At 36.3% G+C, this 13,987-nt stretch overlaps 1 protein-coding gene and 1 pseudogene across 2 annotated transcripts in view; both read right to left on the reverse strand.

Annotated features, from left to right (window-relative positions):
* Positions 1-13,987, reverse strand: part of TTC28 (tetratricopeptide repeat domain 28) — a 623,216-nt gene that overhangs the window by 375,324 nt on the left and 233,905 nt on the right. The window lies entirely within an intron of this gene.
* Positions 1-13,987, reverse strand: part of LOC142863480 (large ribosomal subunit protein eL43-like) — a 41,727-nt pseudogene continuing 27,740 nt past the window's right edge.

Consider the following 13,987-nt stretch of genomic DNA (forward strand, 5'->3'; position numbering starts at 1 on the left):
CCCTTTGCCAGTCTGTACAGCTCAAATTCCACTCAACATCTCAAAAAGTGCTACGGCTCCTCCCATTTTAAAAAACTACAAATACATATTCATCGAACATTGAGAAGGCACAAATTCTATTCTTAAATTAATGTTTTAGCTTCTTTAATTCTTGTTTATATTTGAGTTGAGAGAGAAGACAGGAATAAGTAGTAAGGGCAGGAAAGCCCCAATTGACATATAGCTCTTTCTGTATAGCCGTGGTAGTAGTAGCAGTGGCAACAGCAGCAGCAATAATGCCACCATCCTGCACTTAGAAACATTTCCTTATCACACACACACAAAGCTGAAAGCAAAGCAAAATTCTTTAAGTTAGTAAACAGCTCTCCCTAATCTGAAAAAAGTAGAACTTTCAAGTTAGGGCCATATTGTGTAGACTGATTGAGATCTAAATGCATTTTGAGACTTAATATGTCAATATTGGCTAGCTAAAATAGTTAGAATAGCCTAAATTGTTGTTTAGATGGTAACAACAATAATGCCAATTCTCCAGGCTACTTCTTTGGGGGATTTTTTTGTGGTTTTTTTTTTTTTTTTCTGAGACTGAGTCTCACTGTGTCACCAGCTAGAGTGCAGTGGCGTCATTGTAGCTCACTACAACCTCAAACTCCTGGGCTCAACCGATTTTCCTGCTTCAGCCTCCCAAGTAACTGGGACTGCCTGGCTAATTTTTCTATTTTTGGTAGAGACCACTCTTGCTCAAGCTGGTGGTTGGTCTCCAACCCCTGACCTCCAGTGCTCTCCCCGCCTCAGCCTTCCAGAGTGCTGGGATTACAGGCATGACCACCACTCCTGGCCATCTATTTTTATTTTAAGTTGAGTTATATCTTCTTTAGTTCTTGTTTATTAAATTGAGAAAGGAATAGTATGGGCTGGAGGAAGGGAAATCAGGGAGTTATGATAAGAAAAATGACACAGTAGTTTACAGTCTAAAAAAGCAGCAGAAACTTGGGCTGGTAGAAAGCAAGACAGAAGGGGCAACAAAAGGAAAATTCAGAAGCATATTATAGCCAGTCAAGGAACCAGTGAGACAGAAGCAAATATACGGCCTTTCCACTAAAGTCATCTCCTTAGATCAGCAGCAATAGGGTTATTGCTCACTAAGTAGTCATTCAAGTCATATGGCCAAAATAAAAATACAAACCAAAGCTTTCAGATGTGCTTAAAAGAAATTCAGAAAAACAAAATTTATAAATATATTTGTGTTCCTTCACTCATTCACCAAATATCTGTTAAAATCCATAATATGAAAAGCACTATACTAAGCAATAATCATGTGTATGTCACATATCCTAATGTCAAGATATACTAATTATTGTCACGTATCCCTAATGTCAAGATAATTATTATCAAATTAATGTTGTCTCTTTATTAGAATAACAATAGGGCTTTTAAATCATAAAATGTCCTTAAGATTAGAAAAAAATAAGAAGAAAAAGGACAACTAATTTATCCCTTTACCCAGTTCAAATAATGTTTTCAATGGACTAAAGTTTCCTAATGAAGATCAGAGTCACTCATTAAAAACTAAACCATTACACTCATACAGAACATAGAAATAACAGGCTGGACGTGGTGGCTCACGCCTATAATCGTAGCACTCTGGGAGGCTGGGGCAGGAGGATCAGAGTTCAGGAGTTCGAGATCAGCCTGAGCAAGAGCAAAACCCCATCTCTACTAAAAATAGAAAAAATTAGCCGAGCATGGTGATGTGTACCTGCCTTCCTAGCTACTAGGGAGGCTGAGGCAAGAGGATCACTTGAGCCCAGGAGTTTGAGGTTGCCATGAGTGAGGCTGACGCCATGGCACTCTAGCAACTAATTTACTGATCCATGATGCCAGACCTAAATATCATCTTGTTAGAAAAGTTCTATGCATCTAATTTACAGCTGTTTTAGCACAGGATTTTTTTAACTGACCCTTTTCTTAAATAAAAGCTAAGATCTCACACCCATCTGCTTACTGGTCAAGTTCCTCTACCCTTAATCCAAATGTAAAGTCTGACTTCAACACTAATTACACTTAAATATGTGCTCCCGAAGAGTACATCTATCAATAAAGGCTGATGCACTGGAGAGACTGAAGTCTTCTGTTCAAGCCCACAAATGATAGAACAGGAATACCATTTTATATGAGCTAGTTTGGGAAAGCTTTGGAATGGTAGCCCAGGTGAACATCTGTTTCCAGTAGCAGTGGTAGACAGATTAAGGAGAAAAAGCAAGTTCCTGGTGTCCACACTGAATAATGCCTAATGTAGTGACATTAGGCATTACAAGAACTGCCATTTATAAAGCATAGAAAATCAGTTGATTAAAAATCCTATTGTGGCACATATAAAAAATAAGACCTATTAATACTTTCCTTTACCTAAAATTACCTCAGACTGTTAGTTAACACATTGACTACCATGCGAGTTATATTTAACTCAAGCTAGTTTTCAGCCTGGTGCTTCATGAAGCAAAACCTTGCAGTTGCTTTGTAAAAATCTTGTTGATGTCTTACTGTTACAATTAATATTGAAAATTTAATTCTAAAAACATGGATTGCATTGCATATAACTCACACACAGAAAACAATACAAAATGACAAATTAGAAAGGATAATTTTGTTTTAATAAAGCACCATGGTTCCAGGGAAAAAAATTTTTCTAGTGTGGCAGTCGATGCGTTAAGTAACTCACTTCTTAATTCACTCTGATCATCACATGTTGTCGGTTTGTGATCTTTGATAACATGTATTGAAAGCTATGCTTTCTGGGCTTCTATGCCTTACAAATTTTAGACACTACGTTCTAGGCCTGTCTGTAATTCTTTCCTATTTTAAAGCATACAGGTATAGAACTGTACAGCACATCTGTATCAGATAGATCCAGGTTCAAACCCCAAATCACTACTTACTAATTCTGTGATTGTTGGCAAGTTACTGACCCACTCTTAGATCAGTTTCTTCCCCTGTAAAAGAGTCATCCTAAAACTCTCTCTCAGTATTGTTAAAATGTGGAGTTATGTAATGATGTCAGCACAGTGCCTAGCACACAGGATGCACTCAATAAATGGTAGTTATCACTATCGTTAACATTGACAACTTTTCTCTGGTTTGTCTATCTCTCTGTTTAGCTCCATTTGGGAAACTGGAAAAGAATTTCAAACGTTTATTTCCAATCATAGCCAAGATTTCAGATGTTCTTTTTATTATAAGTCTAATTACTCTTGGATCAGAGATCAGTAAGAGGCCTGTATAACTTCTATACAATCTTCCAGTCCCCAGAAGGTAACCTATGGAAGTTGTCAGTCGCAAAATCTACAAATGTGCTTTTACATCTCTTAACTGTACATTAATCTGTTCATTGAGCAAACCAAAAGAAGTAACCAAAAGGTTATCCCAACTGACTCTTGCCAAACTTACCAGAGGGAACACAGAACACAATCACTACTCTTTGCTATTGGCCAACAGTCTATTGTAACTGTCACTAGAGACCCAACACAACTATCTACAAGCTAAAACATGGAAAAACAACTGGTCCAAAACATTTTGTTTTAGCCACAGATGATTTGACTATGAATAAAGCTGTTACCTCCTTATAATACTAGTAATACTAATGTCCAGAAGAGGTAGTGTCCATAGTGACAGTTTAACTCAATAAGTGGACAGTTGCCCTGTTCCATTGTTAAACATGACACTGGGTTCTAAAGTCAGATCTTTGCTAACATTTATTCATATTACTCCCTGTTATAGGCCCTTGGTACTGACACCACTCTGAACCAGGTGTCTCCACAAAGGCCCATTGTGCCCTTCCTCCTGCTCCCTTACCCAAATGCTTCCGGAGAAGTATTAAATCAGACCTTGACTCCCAACCAATCAAAGCTGTCTCTTTAACTGCAAATAGTATCCTGTCTCACAGATGCTCCAGTTGGTCTGCTTCATATATAACAAGGATGTGAGAGGCTATAGTGTAGCATTAGACAGGTTTTCCTTGGTTTCTTGCCATCAGAGGTAAACAGTGTTGGGTTGTTCAAAGCAGTCATGGTTCTCATTTCCTCATGAAAACAATTTCTACAGCCATTTACACCGTAGGTCTGAGGAGGTCAGTCAGAGCTGGAAATGCAATCGGGAAGGCAGACATTTCTTTTTTTAAGTAAAGAAACATCTGCCCCAAAAGCTTAAGTAACAAGCCTCCATCATCATCATGTGACTGTGGCTTGGCTTTTGATCTCCTTGCTTCTCAAATGACAGGCTCCAGAAGCAAATGACACACAACCACTAATGAAAAGGCATCCTAAATACTAATAAAATGGAAAAAACTAGAATATATGCATTGTTCTTTAAGACATACACACAAAAAGGAAATGGTGTTGTTGGCAGATGTGGACCACTGTCCTCCTACACGCACTTGTTACTCTCTCCAAGGTGCCTGCCTACATGTCAGCCTTTCTTATTCCTTCCTCTCCTGCTTCTCACGCATGGCCTGCATCCCAGCACCTGACCTCCAGCTTCCTCCCTCTACCATTCTTTCTACCACCTCTCTCCAACTCACCCCTGATTTTCTCTCTATCTTCTCAGGTACACCTACATGACTTCTTACTAGGAACATTAATAATGGCTTTACCATTAGGTGCCAAAGTCCCAACTGTTTTAGGGACAATGGAGTTTGGGGAAGTGAGGATGATAAGCATCACCACCACAGGTCAGAAACAGTGTGAGACAACAATGGTAGAAACTTGTTTAGAGTCGTACAGGGCTGAGATTGACCGATGGCTGACAGAAGCAGGGCTTAATTACTTTACTTTCAAGTACCTCCTGAAATGCATGGCGGTTTTTCTGTTTGCCCCTTAGTTCACCATTTAATAGTGTATGTTGTCAAGACAAGAGATTTTAGTGATACCTCTGAGCTCTGAACAATTAAAGAAGAATTCTATCTTCACACAGAGTTTTCTTGAGGAAGGCTTGCTTTACTTGTTATTCAGTGTGCAAGATTTTGTTAATTCTGCTAAAAGGATCAGTTTCTTCTCATATACAATTCACCATGCAGGGTTTTTTTGTTTTTTTTAAATGATTTTTAGTGTTCTTGAGATTTAAAAATTAAAGCATCCCTATATACCTAGAAACAGTTTCTAAGTCCCTTAAGACTTTGAATATGATTACATAAAAAAGATTAAAATCTATGGTAAAATGTTATTTCTATTTGTCATTCACTCAACAAATATTACTGAGCAAACCACAATGTGCAATCCAGTACACTAGGCTCCATGGGACACAAAAGGGTAGTCACAGAGCCTGCTTTCAAGGAAAAGCATTTATACAAGTGTATATATAAACAGCTGCAACAGAAGGTAGAAAGTATAAAGTACCAGAAGAAGGATGTAGATAAAGTACTCTGGGAGTTCAGGGGAGGAAGAGATCAATTTCAATTGTGGAACTCATGGAAAAGATAGTGATGGTGGGTAGTTCAGACAAGAGGCTATTTCACTATAGCAGCATTTCAATTTCTGTGAACTTCTCTGGGAAGTAAAATCGCCTATGGAATTTACAGGTACTATGTCTGCTGTTAGTACTGCTGTCTATAATATATCTTTAGTCACCTCTTCATTCACTGAAATGAAAATAAAGGAAAAAGTATAAGGATTTAACTCTTCCATTACAATGAAATTAGTAAAGGGACTGAAATAGAAGCATAATTCACTCAGCTAAGCCTCATGCCCTTTGTATCAGATAGTGATAATCCCATAGCAACTAGAAAACACACTTATCTTATTAACGAGACTAGAATTATTTTAATTAGGTATCTCCACATGCACCAACTGTTAGAAATCAGACTGTTTTGAAACAGTTGTTAATGACTTAACACGGCAAACGTTTTCCTGAATTTCAGGCTGAAATCTGTGTTCGAGACAGATGGGGAAGAGCCTGGCCCTGCTGTGTAGCAGAGGAACAGCCTTGTGGGCCTAGAGATGCATTTTCTACTGGGAACCAGCAAAACAATCCTAGAGACACTCAGAAAGACAATCATAAACTTTGATAACATCTGCTACATTAAAAGTCCAAAGCCTGGCACTAATAAAAATCTAAGAATGGGAAGAAATGCTTTATCTCAGAAACAAGTCTGAAATTTAGAGAGTCTCATAACACCTAATGAGAACATCAGAAGTCCATGGTCTAACTCTAATCTTCTGGTTAACCTGTCCTTAAACAAGAATCAGGGCTCATAAGGAGTTCTAATCTATGCTTCACTTCCTATTGGAAATTAGGTTGTTTTTAGCTTATTATTAATTCATGGAAATGCTTTAAACCTTTGAAAAAGTGTTAACAAACTTATGGAAATATTTACGGTGCCAATTTTAGCCCTCTGAGGAGGCACATGCCCTAGAAATTCTAACCTGTATTAAAGAGGTATGTAGCCTGCCTGACGCAAGATGGAGATGTGTTGAAAAGCAACAATTATAAAATATATATATTATTTTTTTGCAACTGGATAAAAACTATATTTTTTTGTACTTCTTAGAAGGTAAATCTCCACCTGTTTATGGAGAATAAATACATCAAAAAATGGCACACTAATGGACATTTCTTTATTCTAACTTGTTTTCTGGCCTAATTAGAAAGAAAAGAAATAATAGAGTTCTCTTCCATCTCGTCTCATCTTTTCTTAGTCCTTGGACAAAGATAATTCTGGAGAAAGTAGGAGGGAGGAAAGCAAACACAGCAATGCTGACTTCCAGAGTTTATGGTATTCCGTGCCTGGTACTAAGGCTATGCTGAACAAAAGCCTTTCCCAGCACGCCCAGGCTCCCTGGGCTGGGAACATGGAAGAAGTGTTCCATGTAGAGAGACACACACACACACACACACACACACACACACAGTGCTTTATAAAAGGTTTAGGTGTTTAAAAAAGAGAGATTGTCTTTTAATTCTCTATAAGGCCGAGGGTCAAGGTAGGTGTGGCTTAGTAATCCACTTAATTACTTCACTGATTAAATTTTTCAGAGCTCTAATCTTATTTCACAGGAAAGAAAAAATTTACGGTTGTTACAAGTTACAATAACATCTTTAAGCATTTTTGCAGTATTATGTGCTTTGTAACTTGTACCTATTATGAATACAAGGACTAAATGATCCTGCTGACAAATTCTTATTTCCTCTATTTTTCTAGTTCTCACATGGCCAACCACTTCTACTGGTGCTTAATGATCAAAGGGTCAGTCTATTGGATCTGGCATAATGCCAAGTACACAACCCAAGGAACTGAATTGAATGTCACATAGTCAATGTCCTTTCTAAGGCCACAAGGTATCAATGCTTAGGATTCAAAGTAAACGTATAGTTGATTCTGTTCAATAAAAGTATTCCAGAAAAGATGTTTGTAATATCTTATTAACTTCTTTTATATTTCAGTAATTTCTCTTTTATTTTGGTTACATTATGGGAAGGATTACTGTAAATTCAGCTATAGTTCATTTTTTCCTGTTTTATAAACATTTTTATAGAGTAGATTTAATTAATAAGATGTTAATAAGCAAACTTCCTAAAAGTTGCAAAGGACTGAAAAAATAAATAAGTTTCTAAAACATCATAATTTTATATGGCAAATACATAGCTTTCCACTCCCATTTCTCAAAGAATTATTTTATTAATAGTTCCTCAGGAAGAACAAGGAAATTGAACCACGTGTCTTTTCAAGTCTATTCCACCTAGAACACTCCATGATTCTCAAAGTAATGTTTCACTTCATTATACACACAATCAGCAAACACTTTGAGAAAAAAGTCCCAACTTTATTTTAAAAATTCAATCTTAAGCCAGTGCTTTTCTACAACTGCCCTGCAATGACCACAGGCCACCAACATGTGTTAGAAAGTAATCTGCAATTAAAATGAGTTCTTCAAGCGAATCCTGAACCACCTCAAATTCTGAAAGAGGTGAACAAAGAGAGCTGCTTCTCATGTAGGACAGACACTATAGTTATTAAAAGTCACTTAAGAACCAGGCAACAGTATTTCTCGCATAGAATTTCTTCAGATCATGTTTCATTATTCATTAAACTTAGAGCTGAATCCTTTCTGAGCTACTATAGCGTGGAGGAATCAGTTCCAAGCTTCCAGCTGCAATTTATGACCCCTATCCTTGCTTCCTTGTCCTCCTTGCAATGTTATACAATATCCACCTTCAAAATATGAGAGTTTTACTTCACCCTTCCTCTCCTGTGAAAAAAATGGTGTTAATCATGAGAAGAAAAATAACTGTTAGATAAAATAGTTCTAAACTTAAAACTACAAAAAGTCACTCTCATAATCATATCTACTGTCTACTGACTCATATTATTAAAGAGCTTAGAGAAGTACATCTTTCAGAATGAAAGAAATTTAATGTACCAGTCATCTACTTCAATCTCCTATCTGATGTCTAAATCCCATCAACAGCATCCCTACCACACATGGTTGAGCACTTCTGCTTCCGGAGGCAAAGCATATCTTGAGACTAATCTCAAGAACTTCTTTGGAAGTTCTCCCTTAAATAAAACAAACAAGCCAAAACATGTTCCTGTCATTTACCTGTCATTAATATATATCATTCATATGCCATAAAATTTACCTTTGTGCTGCCTTTTAAGACAATACAGAACAAGGCTAATTCCTCTTCCATATGATAATACTTCAGATACTTGAGGAAGTTATTATATGTCTCTTCCTCTTACTAAACATAGCCATTTCCTTCTTTCATTCCTTATTTGAAATAATTTAAAAAACACCCATCTCATCTACTCTGCTGGCTTTGGTGGCTATACTGAACATATTCCGGTTTATCTATTTCATCTTAAAATTAGTTAGGCTTTTTCACAAACATGCTAAACAATGAATAAAAATAAGCTATGGAACTCTAGTAAACATTTCATTGTGAGAAGGAACATAGATTGTATTAGTGTGAGAGAGAAAAGGAAATTATGAATCCTAAGCAGAGACCTTGGTAATCAACAGATGTCTGAGATTCAGAGATTCAGAAAGAATGAGGTCATTCAAAAAGGGGGAGTAACCAAGTAGGTTGGAAGGACTCTAAGAGAGACCAAAGCTGTATGAGGATAACAAAACTGGTATTTAGTGAGATACAATCAGAAAGGTATTTAAATGAAGAATTTAGGATACATTTGTGAAGAGAATAAGATAAAATGCCTAGAAATAGAGAAAAATAGTAATTTAGTGAACTAGCAAAAAGTAAATATATAGGGTAAAATTTTTTATTTGTCAACCTTTTCAAAAGAAAATAATTCCATCTTTAATAACATAAACTTCAGTATACAAGCTTGTTCATTCATAATTTTCACCTTGGATGAAATTAAAACAAAAAAAACAGAGATAACCTGAACAGCTATTTCTATGGTAATTTGCATATGCTATGAATAGTCTTAATTTCTATTCTTTATAGGTTTGCTTTAAAAAAAGAGATGGATTAAATTCCCTTGCTTTACAAGTAAATTTTTTATATTCTAATGAAAGTCTATTCAGTAGACATTAGTTTAAAAAAATCAGCAACACTCTAGATCAAATTCTTCTAATAGATTTTGGATTAAAGTATTACATTTTTACAATGGTTTGTTGCCCTCAAAAATTTCTCTCAAGTCCAGCTGCAGAGTCAATGACAGTAACACTTGCAGACTCTAGCTATCTGGAGCCAGGAAAAGCAACTGCAGAGTTATTCAACTTAATCTAAAGGGAAGGCATTCCCACTCACAGAATATCCATGTTTATCATATCTAGTGATCTAAAAGCGAACTTCTTCCAAGTGTCTGTTCCCAAAACATAGTCTTAGAAAAGAATTTTGATTCAAAAATCATCATTATCTATCCTCAGAAACTCAAAAAGAGGTTCTGCAAAGAACAGTGTCCCTCCTGAAAGAATTCATTAGAAAGCAATGTTTGTAAGATAGTGCCATGTTCTTTGACAACTAAATGAGGACTATAACCTTTCCAAAAAGGCACAAGATTAAATGATGCCTACAGTAAAGTACTGGTTTCACAGCAATAGTTATGTCAGATTAATATTAATAGTCTTCACTATTGATGATCTCCATGGTTACAAAGGCAGTGAAAATACTGCCTTAAAAAGAATAGCTCCAATCACTATATCCCTAGCAGTGTCTAAGCAGAAACAAACATACTATCTGAATCATTTAAGTTTTTCTTACAAGGAACAATCGAAACCAAAATTCTTTGTTGCCAGTCTGAGATCTGGTTAACAGAATCATAACATACAGGTTTAAGGATCCTGACCTCCAAAAGCTCTAGATTCTGTTGGAGTTTCCTAAAATAAAGACCCTACATCAATGTTATTTCAAAATAATCAAATATGTTAAATCATTATAACTCCAAAGTAATAAGAATAGTACAGTCACATAAAAGTAACAAGTAGAGAATAGTAAAGCAAGTTCCACAAGCAGGTTGAGAAGTCACTGACCCTCATCCCCTGTTCTAGTTGATGAGGGGAATTGGGACTACATAAATTCTCTAAATATATGCCTTGATAAAGGACCCAAACTGCCTTCAGATAACTCAAGATCTGTTCTGTGGAAGATGAATGAAGGCTATGCCAGATGGTCAGAATTAATTAACATCTTAGTCCACCCTTTGTTACCTCTTTTTTTGTTTGTTTTTTTTTTTCAGGTCTGAGACAGAGTCTTACTCTATTGCCCAGGCTGGAGTGCAGTAGCATCACCACAGTGCACTGTAATCTCAAACTCCTAGGTTTAAGCAATCCTACTACCTCAACCTCCCAGGTAGCTGGGACTACAGGCCTGCCATCACTATGCTGGGCCCTTTGTTACCACTTGATTAGAACTATTGCAAACTGCCTCAGGCCACTTAGTAGATCTTCCTGCTATCTCTTTCTCCACAAGTACTCCTTTCTAGTTCATCCTCCACCATGCAATCAGAAGAGTGGGAGAATGAGAGAGAGAATGGGAAAGAGAGAATCATGGTTCTCCACCAAGTTTGGGAAACATCTGTTGAATGTTCACTGGCTCCTAAAAAACAAAACTCCTTAGCCTGGCATATGAGTCCTTCACAATATGATCCAACCTAGCCTTCTATCCTTGATTGCCTCTTTATAACTTCCTACACCACATGCATTAAGATCCTGCTACAAGTGAGCTCTACCAACGAGGTATGCCATGTGTTTTCACAGTTCTGTACTGGATATACCTTTCCTCCATCTGACAAAATTTTACTCCTCCTTTAGTGCCAGCTCTATTCTCAAAATTAAAGTTGTTACTCTACTGTTCTGTTCATTTTCCATTTTAGCATGTACTGTGTTTTTCTATAATTTGTTCTTTGTGTATTCAGGTATGGTAATGCTTGGTGACAGAACAGGCAGCAATGGCATAGGTGAGCTGCAAACCTGGAGTTTCCTAAAATAAAGACAGCAGTATTATAATGCAAAAATACAGTGGTAGTCAAACTTTCTCCATTTAAAACAGAATCCAGGCATCAGCATACTTAATCACTCTTTTAAGATCAGAAGGTTTATAGTCACCTGATGTATTACTAAAAATCAATGGTGCTGGATTTTATTTTCATAAGATACTGAGCAATAAAAGCTTACATGCTGCAATGAACTCTGGTACTTACACCAATACCAAAAACAGCCTGGAAGGCAGCTACAGGGGTTAAGGAGAATTAATTTTGCTATAGTAAAACGTATTTTAAATTTATAATGCAGGAGGAATGCCTTACATTTCAAGACACCCTGCCAAAATTATTTAAAATGCTAAAGAAGCAAATCTGTATTTTCAAAAAATTTTAATTAAGGTTGAGAGTTCAAAAAAAAATTGGTTAACTTTCCACCACCACTGACATGAGCTGTAGTCCATATCACTAATGATGATACTGACAGCAAAATAAATGAAGGATTTTGGGGGGAGGGGGGGAAATGGGCATTTATTGAAACCTTAAAATCTGTACCCCCATAATATGCCAAAATAAAAAAAAATTAAAAAATAAATAAATAAATAAATGAAGGAGGATTACTTGCCTTGGGTTGTTAAGAAGCAAAGTACAATGACAGCCAAATGACATTAAACCCAACAGAGAGGTAGAAAGCTATGTTCTCTTCAAGCTTTGCAGGGAGTATTACAAACAATAAGGAGAATAATAAACTACTGACTAATTCAAACCCAGAAACAATTCTCTATTTAATTCACTATGAAACCCAGACAGATGTCAAAGCTTAGAGGAGCTTAAATATTCTTATTTTCACCTATTTCTGTCTGTCAGTCATTAATATGTCACATCATCATCTAATTTTGTGTGATGTGTAGCACATCTGAAAGAAGCCCTAATTTCTCTTCCAAGTAAAATGAGTAAATACACAGAGAAAAAAAGACTATACTCTGGCTTGATCTCCTTTGGTTGGAATTCACACCAGGAAATGACCTTTCAGAAACAAACATCCTGCAGAGAGAACAGCTCTCTTGAGAGTAACAGTAAATCTAAAGTTGATCAGACTGCAACTGGGGAGTGCCTGCAAGAAGGAATATCTGAAACATCTGGGATGCTAACTGCAAGCCTCTAAAATAATGTAAGGTGATGCAGAGTGTGGGGACAGCCCAGTATGTTATGTGTGTTATGTTCCAGGGAGATGCTTCTTGTCAGACTGAGATATCTCAGGATTGAGAAGTCAATTCTGAGTTTAAAACCACAGCAGAGTTGGCCTATGGTGGGAAAAGCATTCTAACTGGAGACAAGTGACCCAGAGGCTGTGCTTCAGAGATGAAAAGGCAATGTAGCCAATCAACAAGGAGCAGCAGGAATAAGCATCTCAAAAAAGGCAAGGTTACCATTTATATTAGTGTGTGGGAAGAGGGAAAAACTGAAGAGAGAAGGACAAAACAGGGATATGAGCCAGTCCCAGATGGAGGAAAAGTGAATATGCAATGATCTAAGTACCAAAAATGGAATGAAATTCTGCTAATTGTCTAATAAATTCAGTCTGTGTAGTTCAATTTTGTACAGATACTTCAAAAATATTTTCCTTTGAAATATATGAAGTAATAAGCAGTAATCAGTATAATATTTACAACTCTTAAAAATGTATAATCAGGTTGGACAGACTTGATCGATTTACTTTTAATATTTTAATTGCATATTTTGTTGAATTATGGCAAAAACCAATGATCTAAAACTGTATTCTAGTAAAATATCTGACAGGGTCTTAGAGTCTAAATCACAAGCTTAATTAAAATTGGCCTAATATGAACACTGCCAGATGGATTGAAAAGAGCCTCTGAGATCGCATAGGAAAATGATCAAGGAAAATATGTCAAATGAGAGAAGGGTCTGCTGCATGTCCCAGGGTTGCTATTGGGTCTGAACTTAATTAACAGAATCCTTAAATGACAAAAAAGAGAGATACTATCAGATAAGTGAAATGTCCTTGAGATACATAACAGAAATTTTAAATGAAGAAACAGTTATAGAAAAGTGGTGAATATCCCTTGAAGGCATGCAGGTAAAAAGATATAATTTTTATCATAAAAAATAGATATAGTACAGATTTAAGGGAACAATCAATCATATTATTGAATCAGAATGAAATATTTTTAATGTGACTCCAGAATTATAGTGAAATCGTATTAGGAAATAAAAAGAAGTTTAAATACAGATTTACTTATAACAGACCATAGCAATCAAAAGGTAAATATGATTTGAAATTCCCTTTTAGAGATATAATAATGCATTGTTTTACAATTTCCCAAATGCTTTCATGTATGTTAACCCCTAAGATGCTCAAAACAGCCCTCTGAGACAAGCAAACTTCCTTATTTAATTGTACAAATAAGAAGCCTGAGGCTCTGAGTGGGTACACAATGTGCCCATGATCACACAGCTAGAACACACAAAGATTGCCAGCAACTATAAATTTGCTAACTTGTATTCCAATGAAAGGAAAGGAAAGAGATCACA

Source organism: Microcebus murinus, chromosome 22, assembly GCF_040939455.1.
Source record: "Microcebus murinus isolate Inina chromosome 22, M.murinus_Inina_mat1.0, whole genome shotgun sequence".
NCBI classification, from domain to species: Eukaryota; Metazoa; Chordata; class Mammalia; order Primates; family Cheirogaleidae; genus Microcebus; species Microcebus murinus.